The sequence below is a fragment of the Grampus griseus genome, assembly GCF_964374135.1.
Source record: "Grampus griseus genome assembly, chromosome: 5".
In the NCBI taxonomy this organism is placed as follows: domain Eukaryota; kingdom Metazoa; phylum Chordata; class Mammalia; order Artiodactyla; family Delphinidae; genus Grampus; species Grampus griseus.
In genome coordinates, this window is record NC_138998.1 from 97724565 (window position 1) to 97740349 (window position 15785).

The 15785-nt window shown below is 42.4% G+C and overlaps 1 protein-coding gene across 7 annotated transcripts in view; it reads right to left on the reverse strand.

Annotated features, from left to right (window-relative positions):
• Positions 1-15785, reverse strand: part of ST3GAL6 (ST3 beta-galactoside alpha-2,3-sialyltransferase 6) — a 79095-nt gene that overhangs the window by 62952 nt on the left and 358 nt on the right. The window contains exon 1 of one of the 7 annotated variants that reach the window (XM_082654500.1): positions 15525-15689. The exons of the other annotated variants lie outside the window; for them this stretch is intronic. The gene's annotated coding sequence lies outside the window, so the exon portion shown is untranslated. Of the gene's footprint in view, positions 1-15524; positions 15690-15785 lie in introns of those variants that run through there. 7 annotated transcript variants of the gene reach the window in all.

Consider the following 15785-nt stretch of genomic DNA (forward strand, 5'->3'; position numbering starts at 1 on the left):
GAGGTTGTTGATAATAGGAGTAAGCATGAAAATGATAAGAGCTAATCTTTGTTTCATGCCCTACGACATGCATGAACTCACAGAACCCTCACAACAGTGCTAAGATGGGCCTGTTATTCTAATTTTGTAAATGAGGAAACTGAGAGGCTTAGAGAAGTTAACTTGTCCAAGGTCTCAAAGTTAGGTGTCAAGCCAGGGGTTGGGCTAGGCAGTTGTAGGCAGTAATCTAGGCAGTAATCTAATAATTCAGATTATTCTGAATCTGTAAGCTATTCTAGCTTTCCAGGAGCCAGATCAACTTGGAGCTTTCCTCATCTTCAAGATTCATTCTGTCAATTTTCATTTTTTACAGAATAATATTGTGAAATATAGATGTATTGGAATAGCTTCAGTCCCATTCCCAGAGTCTTCATAAATGTATGGTTCCTAGGTTGGAATCTATCTCATTAGGAAATATTACATGGAATTTTTTCATTACAAAAATGTTAACAGGGACTTCCCTGGTGGCGCAGAGGTTAAGACCCCGTACTCCCAGTGCAGGGGGCCCAGGTTCGATCCCTGGTCAAGGAACTAGATCCCACATGCATGCCTCAACTAAGAGTTTGCATGCCACAACTAAGGAGCCCGTGTGCCACAACTAAGGAGCAGGTGAGCCGTAGCTAAGACCCAGAGCAAGCAAATAAATAAATATATATATTTTAAAAACCCATTAACAGAAGTCCAAACGTTAATATAACAAATGCCCATGAACCCATTAACCAAAATAACCATATCTTCTCAGGGATTTTTTTTTAATGGAGATTTATGTTCCCCTCCTTACCATGTTCCTCTTCTCTGAGAGGCAACCACTATCACAAATTTATGTACTTTTTATTCACACATGTGTACACACCCACATGCATTCGAAAACATTATGTGGTATGTAATATTGTTTAAAGTAATGTTTAACATTGACATAACAAATACATACTATTCTGAAATTTGCGTTTTTCACTCTACACTTTTGGTTTTGAGGTCCATCCATATTGATGCATAAAGGTCTTGTTCATTCTTTTTAAGTTCTGTAGAGTATCCTATCAACCAAATATATCACAAAGCTTTCCATTCCCTACCAGAGACATTTAGGTTGTTTTCAGAGAACTGCTAATCTAAATGTCATTTTGGAGCAGAATCTTCTTTTTTTTCCAATCTAGAAAAAACAGTTTACTAAGACAGTGAAACTTACAAATTGCTAGAAATACTTTAAAATTGAAATTTCACTTTTGCAGAGTCTTTTTTCTAAAACATAAACTTTGATCATTCAAGTTGTTTAAAACTACGTAGATATTTAAAATACCATGACTCTCTGAAAACGAGAAGTTAATAGTATTTTAAATAAAAAAGTACATTTCTAGGTAAGGTGAATCTATAATCATCCTGTTGAAAACAAAACACACTGAAGAAAAAGTGGATGCTGAAAATAGCCTTCTTACAATCACTTTCTTTTTCTGATAACCACACTGACTAGGCAGAAAAGTTAGAGCATTTGAGCAAGTAGATAAACAAACCAAAGGTCTCTCTGGAATGCTTTGTTCAGTGTTTTGGCCAGAACATAATCCAAGGTACAACCTCACAGAGAGATAACCAAATTTCTCTTTAGAACTGAGGGATTGGGAAGTGCCTACTATGAGCCAGAGTCAATGCGGAATAAAGTGGACAATTAAGCAAAACAATGAAATGCCAGGTCTTTCACCCCGAAGTCTTTAGACCCATAAACAGTGTGACTATACACAATGATCTATTGACGTTAATGAAAATTTTTAGCTCAAGGACATTGTAACAATGTTTATCATCCAGCATAAACTGAAGTCAAGTCTACGTCTATGGGTTTCCTATCCCTTTAGCATCATTTTCTATAAAGAATCTGAGAAAACCTCAAAAGGCAGATGTTTTAAAATACAGATAAATGTTTACTAATGGCTGCATTCTTTACACTATAAAACAACCTAGTCTCGGGAATTCCCTGGCAGTCCGGTTAGGTTAGGACTTGGCGTTTTCCCTGCCAAGACTGGGGTTCAATCCCTGGTTGGGGAACTAAGACCCTGCAAGGCGCAGCTCGGCCAAAAACAAAACTAAGCAAAACAAAACCTAGTCTAGAAGGAGCAAAGGAAATTTGAATAAGAGCATTCTCTTTGAAGGGAGGGGGAAGAAACATCTCTTCTCCTAGCAGATTTCCAAAGAATTGTACACCATCCCCAAGAAGGTGAATAAAAAAAGAAATCTGGGTTTCCATTGAAAGAAGTAACTCCAGTGCACTCGGGATCACAATGGAGTCAGACTGTTTGACTCCATGGTCACAATTAGCCAAATGTTTTAGCACATTCCACAGGCGAGAGTCAAGGAGATATCACTTCCTCTAGATCCCTGGTCTGCAGCCCAAGAAAACCCCCTCGGCTTAGGAAAACCTACCCAGGCTTCAGGAGGCAGCTCTGAACTCAACAGAAAACCATCCTACCAGTAGTTCAGTGAAATAACAGGCCAAGCAAATGGAGCAGCTCCATCATCCACTTGTCCATCTGTCCATCCATCCATCCAACACAGATACGTATTACTCATCCATCACATGGCACAAGATCTCAAGGAACAAGGACTGTCTGAACTGACAACACAGATGCTCTAAAGGCAAGTCCATAAAAACACAGACGATTAAACATACCGAACATAACATTTTGCCTAATTCTAACCTCTTACCTGTAGTTTCAAAGTGTACTCTCTTATTATTTTTCAATTAAATAATATGTATATTATAGAGAATACATAGAGAGAGGCCGAAAACATGCAACTTTTTTGCATTCTCCCTCAAAGGGCAAAATATATTGTATGAACAGCAGAAATTAGAGGTTGAGAGACTCTTAGCAAGAGAATAAGGAATCACCAATAGGCCAGGAATGAAAAGTTGAAATGTTTAAACTTTTGAAACTTCCCCGTGTTTATGATATTTTAAAACATCTGGAGACTTCCCCAGTAGTTACTAGCAGTAAACAATGGCTTCTGAACAGAAAGCAGGGGCAGTTAAAAGGCACATGCACTCTGTAACCACCAGAATCCCTAGGTCCTGAAGCAACAGTACAAAAGAACAAAGGAAGTGGCCTGAGTCTATGAAGTCACCCTGGGGACTTAACAACAGTCCCATCCTTATCATTCCCCTCACACCAGAAACTCAGCCCAGAATAAGAAATCGATAAGTTACTGTCAGGCAGTCTAAAACCAATCCTTTGCTGAAGAAAAAAATACTCCATCATCTAATATGCTCTGCCTCGTTCGTTATTACTAACTAAAGTCTAATTGTTGAGCTGCTTTTTGATCTGAGGGCTTTTTTATTTTCTGAAATGAGAACCGGCCTTTGATATGCGTAAGTACAACAAAATGAAACCTTTATTTACAGCATGCCATACTATTGGAAATAGGGATTTCATTTAAAGAATAAAGTTCTTTTTGTTTCCTATCAGAGATGATTCTGGATCAGAGGAACTGGGGACAACTAGACAGAGACGGTGGCTCAGTCTGGGTCTGGGAGGATGGATTAAGGACACCTCAGCAGAGACCCAGATAGGCAATGGTCGGAAAGCAGAGAGGCCTGATTTACAAAGCTTGGTCTGGGGTATGTCAGGAAACCAAACTGATTCAGTCTGAAAATACTAGGGAAGAGCAGAGGGAAGAAATAAAGAAAAAGTCATACGAATGTAATGAAACCTTGTCTTCCACAACACAGACGTGGAACAACCAGGGGCAAGACAGGGCACTCTGTGAGCTAGTCCAGACAGGATCAGTTTCGAAAGGATGTAGCTAGGGCAATTCCAGAACCAAGGATCAGGTGCCCTCTGGGGGACAGAGAGAAGAGGGGTCAGAGCACCAGGCCCGCCACAGACGCTCTGCATTCATTTTCTAGGGCTGCAACAACAAAGTACCACAAACAGGGCGGCTTACAATAACAGAACTGTATTATCTCACGGTTCTGGAAGCTAGAAGTCCAGAATCTAAGTGTTGGCAGGGCCATGCTTCCTCTGAAACCTGTAGGGGAGAAACCTTCCTTGCCTCTTTCTAGTTTCTGGTGGTTTGCTAGCATTCCTCTGCATTCCCTGGTTTATAGATCATCACTCCAATCCACTGCCTTCACACAGTGCTCTCTCTGTGTCTCTCTTCATACAGATGCTTCTTATAAGGACACCAGTCACACTGGACTAGGGGTCCATCCAACTCCAGCATGACCTCATCTTAACTAATTACGTCTGCAATGACCCTATTTTCGAATGAGTTCCCATTCTGAGGTACTGGGAGTTAGAACTTCACCGTGTCTTTTTAGGGAGACAGAGTTGAACCTATAACACCCTTCTTGATGCCTAGTCCGTACTCTCAGCCAGAGGGACCCTGATGCTCTAGAGTCATTCAGAATACCTGGTGTTAATTCAAATTAAAAGGAAATAGAGAGCTTCCCTGGTGGCACAGTGGTTGAGAGTCCGCCTGCTGATGCAGGGGACACGGGTTCGTGCCCCGGTCCGGGAAGATCCCACATGCCGCAGAGCAGCTGGGCCCGTGAGCCATGGCCGCTGAGCCTGCGCGTCCGGAGCCTGTGCTCCGCAATGGGAGAGGCCACAAAAAAAAAAAAAAAAAGGAAAGAGAAAAAAAAAATTACCCTATGGTGGTGAAAGTCAGAATGGTGGTTACATTCAAGGAGGGGAGCAGTGACTGTGTGGGAGTACATGGTACACTCCTGGAGGGCAGGTAATGTTCTAGCTCTTCATCCAGAGGCACGTAGCGTGGGTGTGTTCACTGCGAGGAAACGTATCGAACTATACTTAGATGGTTTGTGTATTCCTCTGTATGTCCAATATATTTCCATAAGAACTTTACTTTTTAAAAAAAAAGAGAGAGAGAGAGAGAAATTGGAGCTGTCCAAGAAATAGAGGTGTTGGCAGCCTAGGCAGAACCTCAGAAAAAGGCATTACCTGGGAGAAGCCCCAACCCAAGAGTTGGCTGCTCAGCTGTGCTGGTTCAGACATTTGAGTGGTCAGTTTACCTGAGATGTTCAACTCCCAGGAGCTGGTGTATAAATGGAAATGTCAAAGTAATTCACTTATAACGAGAAAAATATAAGAGCCAAGGAGTACATATATTTAAACTGGAAGATTGACAACTTCTACAGGCAAATCCCTGGGTGATAAGAAAAGTTGTTTGATAACCACAGACCTATAATAAGGATACATTCTTCCCTCAGTAGTGCTGGAAACGCAGTAAGACACTTTTTGATCTGCCCTCTGTTTTCCTAGCCTCCTTGCGGACCTCTCCCACACATTCCCTTTTCAGGCTAATTACACCTCAAGTAAATTCCAGTGTTTTTTTTTCTTTCGCATCTAATTTTCTTCTGGGAATTTTACACTCTTATGTTTAGGGAGTTTTCAGTCCTATTGCTTAATTCCTAAGCAAGAGAAATCAACACCAAAAGACAGAGTTAAACTACACTGGACACCACTCAGACTTTGTAGAAAACATATTTCTGTAATAAAAACACATTAGATTTTCCAGAATTAAATATAATTCAGACATTTAACATCAGACATTGCATAAGCTCTAAATAACATATTGATGTATCAAAAATTAACTGATGGGGCTTCCCTGGTGGCTCAGTGGTTAAGAATCCGCCTGCCAATGCAGGGTTCGAGCCCTGCTCCAAGAAGATCCCACATGCTATGGAGCAACTAAGCCCGTGCACCACAACTACTGAGCCTGCGCTCTAGAGCCCGCGAGGCACAACTACTGAAGCCCGCACACCTAGAGCCCACGTTCCGCAACAAGAGAAGCCACCACAATGAGAAGACTGCGCACTGCTATGAAGACCCAACACAGCCAAAAATAAATAGAATAAAATAAATTAATTAAAAAGAAAACCAAACTGAATGTTGCCTTAAAAATGGGAGCGGGGAGGGCTTCCCTGGTGGCGCAGTGGTTGAGAATCTGCCTGCTAATGCAGGGGACACGGGTTCGAGCCCTGGTCTGGAAGGATCCCACATGCCGCGAAGCAACTAGGCCCGTGAGCCACAACTACTGAGCCTGCGCGTCTGGAGCCTGTGCTCCGCAACAAGAGAGGCCGTGATAGTGAGAGGCCCGCGCACCACGATGAAGAGTGGCTCCCGCTTGCCACAACTAGAGAAAGCCCTCGCACAGAAACGAAGACCCAACACGGCAAAAAAATAAAATAAATTAATTAATAAACTCCTACCCCCAACATCTTCTTTAAAAAAAAAAAAAAAATGGGAGGGAGAGGAGGAGAGGGGTAAAAAAAGGGAGTGGAGAGGGGGAAAAGGAAGCCAAACATTAACTGCAATGCAAACAAAGAAATAAAAATCAAATATTGATCAAATTGTACACACAAATTATCAATCACATAATTACAGAAGACGAAGCTGTGGAGCTCTTGAGTGTGAAATGTATTAGGGAGGTACTCAAAGTTTCAAGGCTACGAATTTGTAATGGTCCTCTGGTCTGTTCTTGGATGTCTCTGTCCTGTTGAAGTCCCTCTCTACTCTCAACTTTCATATGGAAACCCAGGCTTCAGAAGTCTCAAATGATACTTCACAATTTTTTTTTTTTTTTTTTTTTTGCTGCACTGCACATGCCTTGCAGGATCTCAGTTCCCCAACCAGGGACTGAACCTGGGCCATGGCAGTGAAAGCCTGGAATCCTAACCACTAGGCCACCAGGGAACTCCTTCACATTTCTATCTTTCAAACACTTAAGTTATTAAAAAATGAGAGCTCTAATATCAATTACATATTACAGGTAACTAATGTTTTCATCATTTTCTTATGGAAACAGCAAATGGAAGAGATGTATTCCATGCCACATGTAAAATCCAAGTGCAACTTTAGAAGCAATGTGCTGAATTTGACTGTTATAAATTGTTATATATAAATTTGTTAAAATTGTCTACGTAGACCTACCCAAGTGCGTATCCTTATAGGGAGATGTAAACATATAGGCCATAGGTCTCTGAGTCTGATTTAGCTGACCCCTACATTCTCTCCTGCATCATCTCCCAAAATGCTTGATTTTGAACATTATGCTCTATGAGCACGAAATTCTGCACAGTTCTCCATCCTACTCAACACAGTTTCATGCCTCAGTGCCTTTGATCATGCTGTTCCTGCTGCCTGGATTGTTCCCTCCCATCCTTTGCCCTCCCCGCCATAAACTGGAATGGTCTAGTGGGATTCTGCTCTTCAAGGAAGACTTTCTTTTCTACCTTTACCCTGTATTGGGATGAGGACAGAGGAGCTTCTAAGGAAGAAAGCATATGTAAAGCTGTTTCAAGAATACAGAAACTGGGGCTTCCCTGGTGGAGCAGTGGTTAAGAATCTGCTTGCCAATGCAGGCGACACAGGTTCGAGCCCTGGTCCAGGAAGATCCCACATGCCACAGAGCAACTAAGCCCGTGAGCCACAACTACTGAGCCTGCGCTCTAGAGCCCACGAGGCACAACTACTAAAGCCTGCAGTCCACAGCTACTGAAGCCCATGCACCTAGAGCCCGTGCTCCACAACAAGAGAAGCCACCACAATGAGACACCTGCACACCACAACAGAGTAGCCCCCGCTCGCAGCAACTAAAGAAAGCCCGAGCCAATCAACGAAGACCCAACACAGCCAAAAATAAATTAGTTAATTAATTTAAAAAAAAAGAAGTGATCTGAAGAAGTTGTCCTCCAATATCATTCTTTAAAAAAAAAGAATACAGAAACTATAACTATCATTTTTTATATTATAGAAAAAGATGAAAAGATGTTAATTTTTTAATGGACATCTGAATAGAGTAGCTTTTACTTCTTAACCCTAGTTTATTCTGAAAAACTCACAGTGCTATTCAACCAACAGATTTTCATGCCCCATCTTCACCTGAAGCCCGTGGTGTGTGTGTGTGTGTGTGTGTGTGCGCACACACACTGTATCCCTCCACTGCATGCCCATGGATCTCTATGTTGTAAATAGCACTGTGCCTGGCACATGATAGGTGCCCAAATATTTGTTGCTGTTCACTGAAAAATAATTAAAGAAATACAACATGAGTAGATTAATAGAGTCCAAAGTGAAGTCAGGGTCTAAGAGGACACAGACTGGAGAAAAAATTAGAGCTAGAGAAGGCCAAACAGAAAGACTTTCCGGAGAAAGTCAAATTTTAACTATTCAAGGAAGAACAGCTATAATAATAGAGTTATAATAATAATAGTAATGTAACAACATTGATTAAATGTTTGATATTTGGCAGGAGATATGCTGAACTATTTATACGTGTTTTCTTTCTAATTATCATAACTGTGATGTGGGCATTATTTCAAGTTTACAGATAAAGAAAGTGATGCTCACAGAAGTTAGGCAATGCGTTCAGAGTCGTGCAGTTATTAGCCATGAAGCTGGGAAACGAAGGCAGGTTATCACCTGGCTTGGATGGGGGAGGGGGAGTGTGGAGCGGAAGGAGAAAGGCACTAAGTGTCAAAGGACCCTTGCAAGCTGCAGCGCCAGGAGGCTTGCAGTGACTGCAGTGCAAATGGAAGAGTGAAAAGAAAGTTAGCAACAGGAGATGGCAGAAAACTTCAAAGACCTGTGGGAGAAATTCTCTGGATTTTTGAGCAGAAAAAAATTTCCGTAATAAAACCCATGCTTGAGGAATGCTATTATAAAAGGTGTGTGGACAGGAATATTGGTGGTCATAGGTAGAGAACTTGGGTAGAAGCTTTTTGTAAGAATATGATTATATTACTTATGGTTAAAGCAGAAGAGCCCTACACACCGATTCTGTAAAAGTAGTTGGTGGAGGGGGTTGTTTTTGTTTTGCAATAGGTGGGCCAGTTTTGTCCTCCAAAAACAATCAGGGCCTGCGAAACATTTACAGGTACTTCATGATCAGAAATTACACATATCCCTTAACATCCTGCTTAAGAAAAAAATCCAATTATTTCTAATTTAATTGTAGCATAGCTGGGATCAAACAAGAGTGATTAGCTAACTGCTTTTGACATTTACTTGAAATATTGGCTCCAAATATCAAAAGCATCTTGAAAGCAGTATTCGTCATCTTACAAAGATCATTTACATTTACAACAGAGAGTTCCTTTAACTTGCAGAGTCTGTCAATTAAATAAAATTATAAATTAAATTAGTTGCTGTTGCTGAAAAGAAGTTGAAAATCCAGTTGAAATGCAACTGGATTATCATCTCATTGCTCTTGTCTAAATGCAACTGGATAACCCATTTCTCAATTTTTAAGTGCAGTTTTATAACTTTATATTATCTTTATTATATTATAATAATTATTCTATATTACATTATCTAATTTTATATTAGCTGTATATTATCCCTAAAAAGTCAGGGAATTAAAAAAATAATCTGATCTTTTATTCTTTGGCTCCAGGCTGAACATAGAAAATGTACATATTCCCTTACCTTTGCCTCTTCTATCCCTTAATACATGAAGGACTCTTACATACTAAAGGGTTGCACAGATTTTAATAAAAGCATTTCATTTTATTTTATTTCATTTGTTATACTTTATAGTGTATTTTTATACATATTTTATTTGATTATTTTAATAAAAGCAGCACCTTCTATGGTGCTGGCCTAAATAGTTGCAATAGAATCTTTCCTAAGAAGAAAACTCCTCCAAGATGTCTGAAGCAGTGGGCTGATAACTTCTCTGAGGACTAAAATATGATGGGGTGGGGGGAGGGAGACTCCGTAAAATCAGCTCGAAGACAAGAAGGCTTTGTTTATGTAACAGCATGTCCTTGAATATCTGTATTAACCAGGAAAATGCCCTCTGAAGGCACCGTTCTTTGTGAGAAACTTTGTCACTATGAGTCGCAGCAAAAGCCCACAGCTGGGCCCCTCTCAGTTCCCTCTGCCAGGCAGGGACTCCTCCCAGCTCTGGCAATCTCAATGAGGAGAGCTTTTTATCCCCAGGGCATCTGTGTGTGTCTCCAGTTAGGTAAAATGATACATAACAGAAACCTAAGAAATATCATAATAAGCACTGGAACTCAAGCGGTGCAAATCTCTGCCTACTAAAGGGCATGACATCATGGATGTGAGACACTGGGCTATTAAAGAGGGAAATGATTCCATTATTCATGCTCCTGGCACACTTATTTCCTCACTAATGTAATCACATACCCAACTAACTGACTAACCCAACTCAAATTATCATAAGTTATGAATTATGAAACTGTTCTGAAAGTTTACTGTACACGAAAACAAATTTGAGAATATCCACCTGATAATATTCACATACCGGTCTCTTACGTGTCAGCCTAAGTATACTATATTATTTTCAAAAAGAAGAGTTTCAAAACCAGAAGAGTTTTAATTAACATAGACTAATCCACAGTAATGAATTCACCTTTCACCTGTCTTCTCCAACGTGTTAAGTTTCTGAGATGACAAATTGATGACACTAATAGTTATAATCCTAAGAGTTATAAAGATGTTACAGCTGAGCTAATATAGTCACATTGTGAGTTAATCCATGGCCATCTATAGTGTTCTGGACACCACACCAGGTTCCGAGGACACAGGGGCGAACAAGACAAGACATAATTGCTGCCCTCTCAAATAGAAACGTGTTCCAGATTTTATGCCACTACATCAGACAGAAACAGACATGAAAAGCTGAAAGTGAGTTGTGCTATATATGACATAGTATGTAAATTATACTGCGTATGTTAAGTATGTAAATTAATAAATGAGCAGGGCATCTGGCTAAATAATCTCAAAAGCAATTTTCTCTCTAAAGAGTATACCAAGCTTCCCCAGAGAGTTATGTACTGGCAATAATGAGCTACCCTGGAATCAAAGGATAACTGATAAAATGCTTCTGTTCATTTCTGATAAACCAGTGCTACTAGGAGATATCGACTTGGACATAAGCTTTCATGATTTAAGTGTTACTCTAAGACTGACAAGATCATCTACAAAGAACAATAGAAATGAAATTTCTAAGGCATAGTCTAATCCCATGGCAACTATTATAAGAGTCCTGCACATTTCCACTGAAACTACCTCTCATATCAGACTGCATAGGCTGGGGAAAGAGAGTGGGAGCTCTGGAAAAGGCAAGACCTTCTTGTTACACAGAATATCCCCTTTTGGGACAATCATTGTCTTGCAAAAGATACCAACTATGATTGATTTGACTAGATACTTCTTAGTATCTAGTTTCAGATGTCACCAGCCAATCCAGAGACTTAGAGACAACTAGATATTCAGTCTGGAGAGAGGCTAAGAAATCAGAGCTAGTGATGGGGAGTTTCACGCTTGAAATTGAAACTGAGTATATGGATTTATTTCAGAGGGTAAGAAGAACACTGTCCACAGTCCTGTGAGCCCTGCTTTTCAGTGTGGATATGCTTGTGCTCTGACCTAGGGCAAAGAAGGGGAAATCAGTGATAGACAATTAATGGGGAGAAGAAAAACTGAGAGTGAAAATGTGTGTGTGTGTGAGAGAGAGAGAGAGAGAAACAGGGAAGCCCATTGCCCACCAGGTGAAGACTGAGTCTCTAATTGAAAGTCTCCAGTGGCAGCCCATTCTAATAAAAACATAATTCAAACTCCTTTCTAAGACTTAAAATCTTCACATAAGCGGTCTTCCACCTGCCTCACTGACTTCATCTCCTCTCTTGCCCTTTTGCACTCTTCTCCATCTACAAGTCCTCCAGACATCCCAAATTCATTTATGCCTCAGGGCCTTTGCAGTTGCTGTTCCCTCTGCCTAGAATGCTCTTCCTTCTGCTCTTCACTTGACTGGTCCTTCTCATTATTCACATCTCACTTCAAATATGCCCTCCTCACAGCAGCTCTCTGACTGCTCTAAACTGGCTTCCCCCATGCCCTGTCTGGCACGTGCCCACATTGCATTGTCTTTGTAACACTCATCTCTATCTGAAAAACGTTTTTCCATTTATTTGTATCTGGTTTATTGATTCCATTTCCCACAGAAACACAAGCTCTGTAAGAGTGGGAGCTTCATCTGTTTTGTTCAACGCCGCATGACCTACCTAGAACATCTATTACATGGTGGGTACGCAGTAAATATTGGTTAAATCTCAAGTCCCACCATATAGATGACTGTGGAAAGTCACGCAAGAGCCACTGCAAAACCACTCTCTGCTCCCTCATTGCCCCATCAAAGCATAGTGACCACGACCCACAGCTACACCAACTCTGGGCCTGCTTCCACAACCCATGAAGGCGAGAGTAACGCCGTTTCCCTTGGAGAAATTTCCAGCTTCCTTTCCATTTCCTCATCTGGAGGCCTTATTCCCTCATCTCCCACAGACCTTTCCATTCCCAACCACATAAAAAGTAAATCAATGTTTAAAGAATTCTTCAAAGACCAGCATTACTCTGTGCTACTGGATGAAATGATGGCATTGGCCCACTGTGTTTCAAGTGTAAGGGGGAAGAGAGAATGCAGAAGAAGAGATCCTCTTCACTCAGCGTTCCAGTGTTGAAGGTAAGAAAATCTCCTAAGGGTTGGGTGCTTTCCTTCGTCTTTTCCCAATGGTCCAGGAAGAGGAAAGCCCTGATCAGATGCAGAAGGTTGTGACAGTAAATGGGAAGCTGGATGACCAAAAGATCTGCCCCCCGCAAAAAAAAAGAAGCAAAGGAAAAAGAAATATGGATGAGACTCAGATCCTACTGCTCCGCACTTTTACCCTCATAACCTCATCCCCATAATATTATCGCTTCTTAGCCTGACTGTATGGCAGCCAAGTTCCTGACCGAGTCTGAGACACTTCCACCAATTCAGTCACCATCATGGGAAAGAACGTCTGCTAACCCACTGTGGTGAGGGAACTGTGCCTCTAACACCCTGACATGGAATCATAAATACAGTTTTCTACTGAAACACTGTAATGTCCAAGGCAGACAGCCTGTTCCATACATCAAGCTCACTCCAAACTAAATACTTTTTATTTCTAACTTACCAGGGTTCGATTGGAAATCCGTGGTGTGTGCTGTTGTCCACTGTATTTGGGAGAAACAGGAGAGATTCATTTCAGCTGTGAGGGTGGGGCTGTAGCCCTGGGAAGATTTCTTCCAGGCAAGAAGGATGAGCAGGAACTTCAGTGAGAATATACACGTATTCAGAATGAAAAGAACGTTCAGAACATAAGCCAATGGAGATAACATGACCTTGTAAACCTGTAAACTTGTAAACCTGCACACCCAAGGGCCATGTCAAAGGTGTGGAGAAGATGGACGATAACTAATTGTTGAAAGCCTGGAGCTAATCAGAAGGAAAGACAAAGTATGCAGAGCACCTACTCAAGAAGCCAAGCATGAGGGGTAATTAAGAATTAATCTGTGGGGAGGGTGGGAGGGAGGGAGATGCAAGAGGGAAGAGATATGGGGATATATGTATAACTGATTCACTTTGTTATAAAGCAGAAACTGACACACCGTTGTAAAGCAATTATACTCTAATAAAGATGTTTAAAAAAACATTAATCAAAAGAAAGGGGGACATGAATATTTGTAAGTATTTTCTGAAAATTATATGTGTAGCCATTATTCAGAGTATGTTTTCTGTATATATTTCTGTTTTGATTTAATAAATAGTTCTGAAAAAAAAAGAATCTGTGTTCCAATCAGGGGGTATATAAATGAGCGTTGTGGAAGGCAAAGGAGAAAGATATGCAAATGAATGGAAGAATTGGTGAAGAATGTCTGCTACAGAGGCTTCCTGGAATGGTGTAAGGCAGAGGTGAAGTGACCTTCCTGTGATCCATTCTAGGTCACTTAACCTTGGGCAGTCTCAGTTTTTTTAACTATAACATAGGTTAAGCATTCCTGTCTCATAGGGTGGTTGGGAAGATTTAATAAAATAGCATAGATTTAATAAAATAACATTTAATGGCATTCTTCTGCCAAAACTGTTCCTCTATTCTTTTCTGAGCCCCGAAGATTTGTATTGATTCGTGGCATAAGAATAAATTGAGTACTTCTAACAAATCTACTGAAACAATCAAAACAGCAGTCTTGTTTTATTGCACCATAATACGGAGACACGGTACAATCTGCGGGTGTGGCAATCAGAGAGGGAAGCTGCTAAAAATATTGCTCTAGAGAAGCCCCAAGGGCAACCAATGAAGACCTCCCCTCCCCCTCCAGGATTAAGGACAGTTTGAAGCCAGAACAGGAAAACACAGTTTCTAGAAGAGTTCTCTCCTCATAAACCAAAGTTGCCATTATCTAAAGTACCTCCGGGACAATTAGCCTTATTCAGAGACGACAAACTATCAATAGATAACAATCTAAGAGTGGCTCTTTGCAGATCTTCGTGTTTAAAAGCAGTCGTAGGTGAAAGGAAAAGGAAACGAAAACGAATCACTTTACAAATGTCAAATCAGCATGCTTTCGAAGGGAAAATAACCTGCCACCCTGACCAGGTCCTCCTAAATATTTAACATCTCCATATAAATAAAAAGATAGTTTCATGGTCTGCAGCCGGGAGAGAAAGTTTTATGACCGGAAAGTCAAATATCCAAGCTAGCCTTGTAAAAGCTGCTATCAGAGACCAGAAGGTTAGTGTGAACTTGGGGCCAGAAGGCGAGAGGCTTCTGGCCGATCGGCAATTTTCTTAACTATCTACCCCCGGCGGCGCTCCTCTTAAGCACATGCGGCTTTGCTGAGTTTAGAATCTGCAGTTTACATAGTTTCTGATATGCTGGCATGCAAGATGTCTTTTTCATCACCACTCCCAAGAACCGTTTCTGAACCATCATCTTTGAACAGCAACGCCCAACCCCGTCCCCAACCTCCCTCCCCGCCCTTCTACTGAAGACCCTCCCCCAAAAAACTGTTTTGGGTTTGTTTTTAGTTTCTGAAAATAGCTTTTGATAGATTTTCTTTCAAGCCAAAAGAACAGCACACAGGGGCTGAGATCGCCAGGGAGCTGGGAAACAATCCGCCTCAAAACCACAAGCGTCTTCTCCCCTACCCCCTAAACTAACGGCAACCCAAGTCACGGAAATTTTCTCACCGCCGCCCTTTCCTCCAAATTGCCTCGGAGCTGGGTTTGCTAGGTCTAGTTCCACCGTAACGGGAAGAAGGGTTTCTAGCAAAATTTTCTAAGGTAAAACGCGAGAACCTTCCAGACCTCTCGCCCCTGCTCGCGTACAGACCCTTTTACAGGCAAACAATAGTGAGCAAAGCGCCCATCACCCCCGTCGGCCTTTCCTGCGCGCAAGCTTCCAGCGCCCCTCCCGCCCCTCCCGGGAGAGCACCTGGGGCCGAGCGCCCCCGACTCCCTAAACCCGGGGGTACGGGACCAGCGCACGCAGGCTCCTGGGGGGAGGGGGGGTTGGTGCGTGGAGGCGCGCCCCCGGCCCCTGATCCTCAGCCTTAGGGGCTGCAAAGCCCGCGGATCTCTCCGCTCCGCCAACCTCCCTCCCCCGGCGATACAAACCCGCAGCGAAGCGGGCGGGGTAGAGTTACCCGCCGAGGCCCCGGCGCGAAGACCGCAGAGGCGTGCCGGGCTCCGGGGCCGGAGGCCCGCTGCTCTCGGCTCCCTCGTCGCCGCTCGCTCCAGCCGGCTGCTGCCTCTCCCGCGGCGCCTGAAGCATCGAGCCGCCGAAGCCCGCGGCCGGCGGTAACTGGAGGAAGGTGGCGCGGTTCAAGGGGCGGCGCGGGAGGGATTCAGTCTCCCTCGGACCCGGCGGGGGAGCGGGGAAGGGCGCGGCGCCGCCCGGAGTCCCA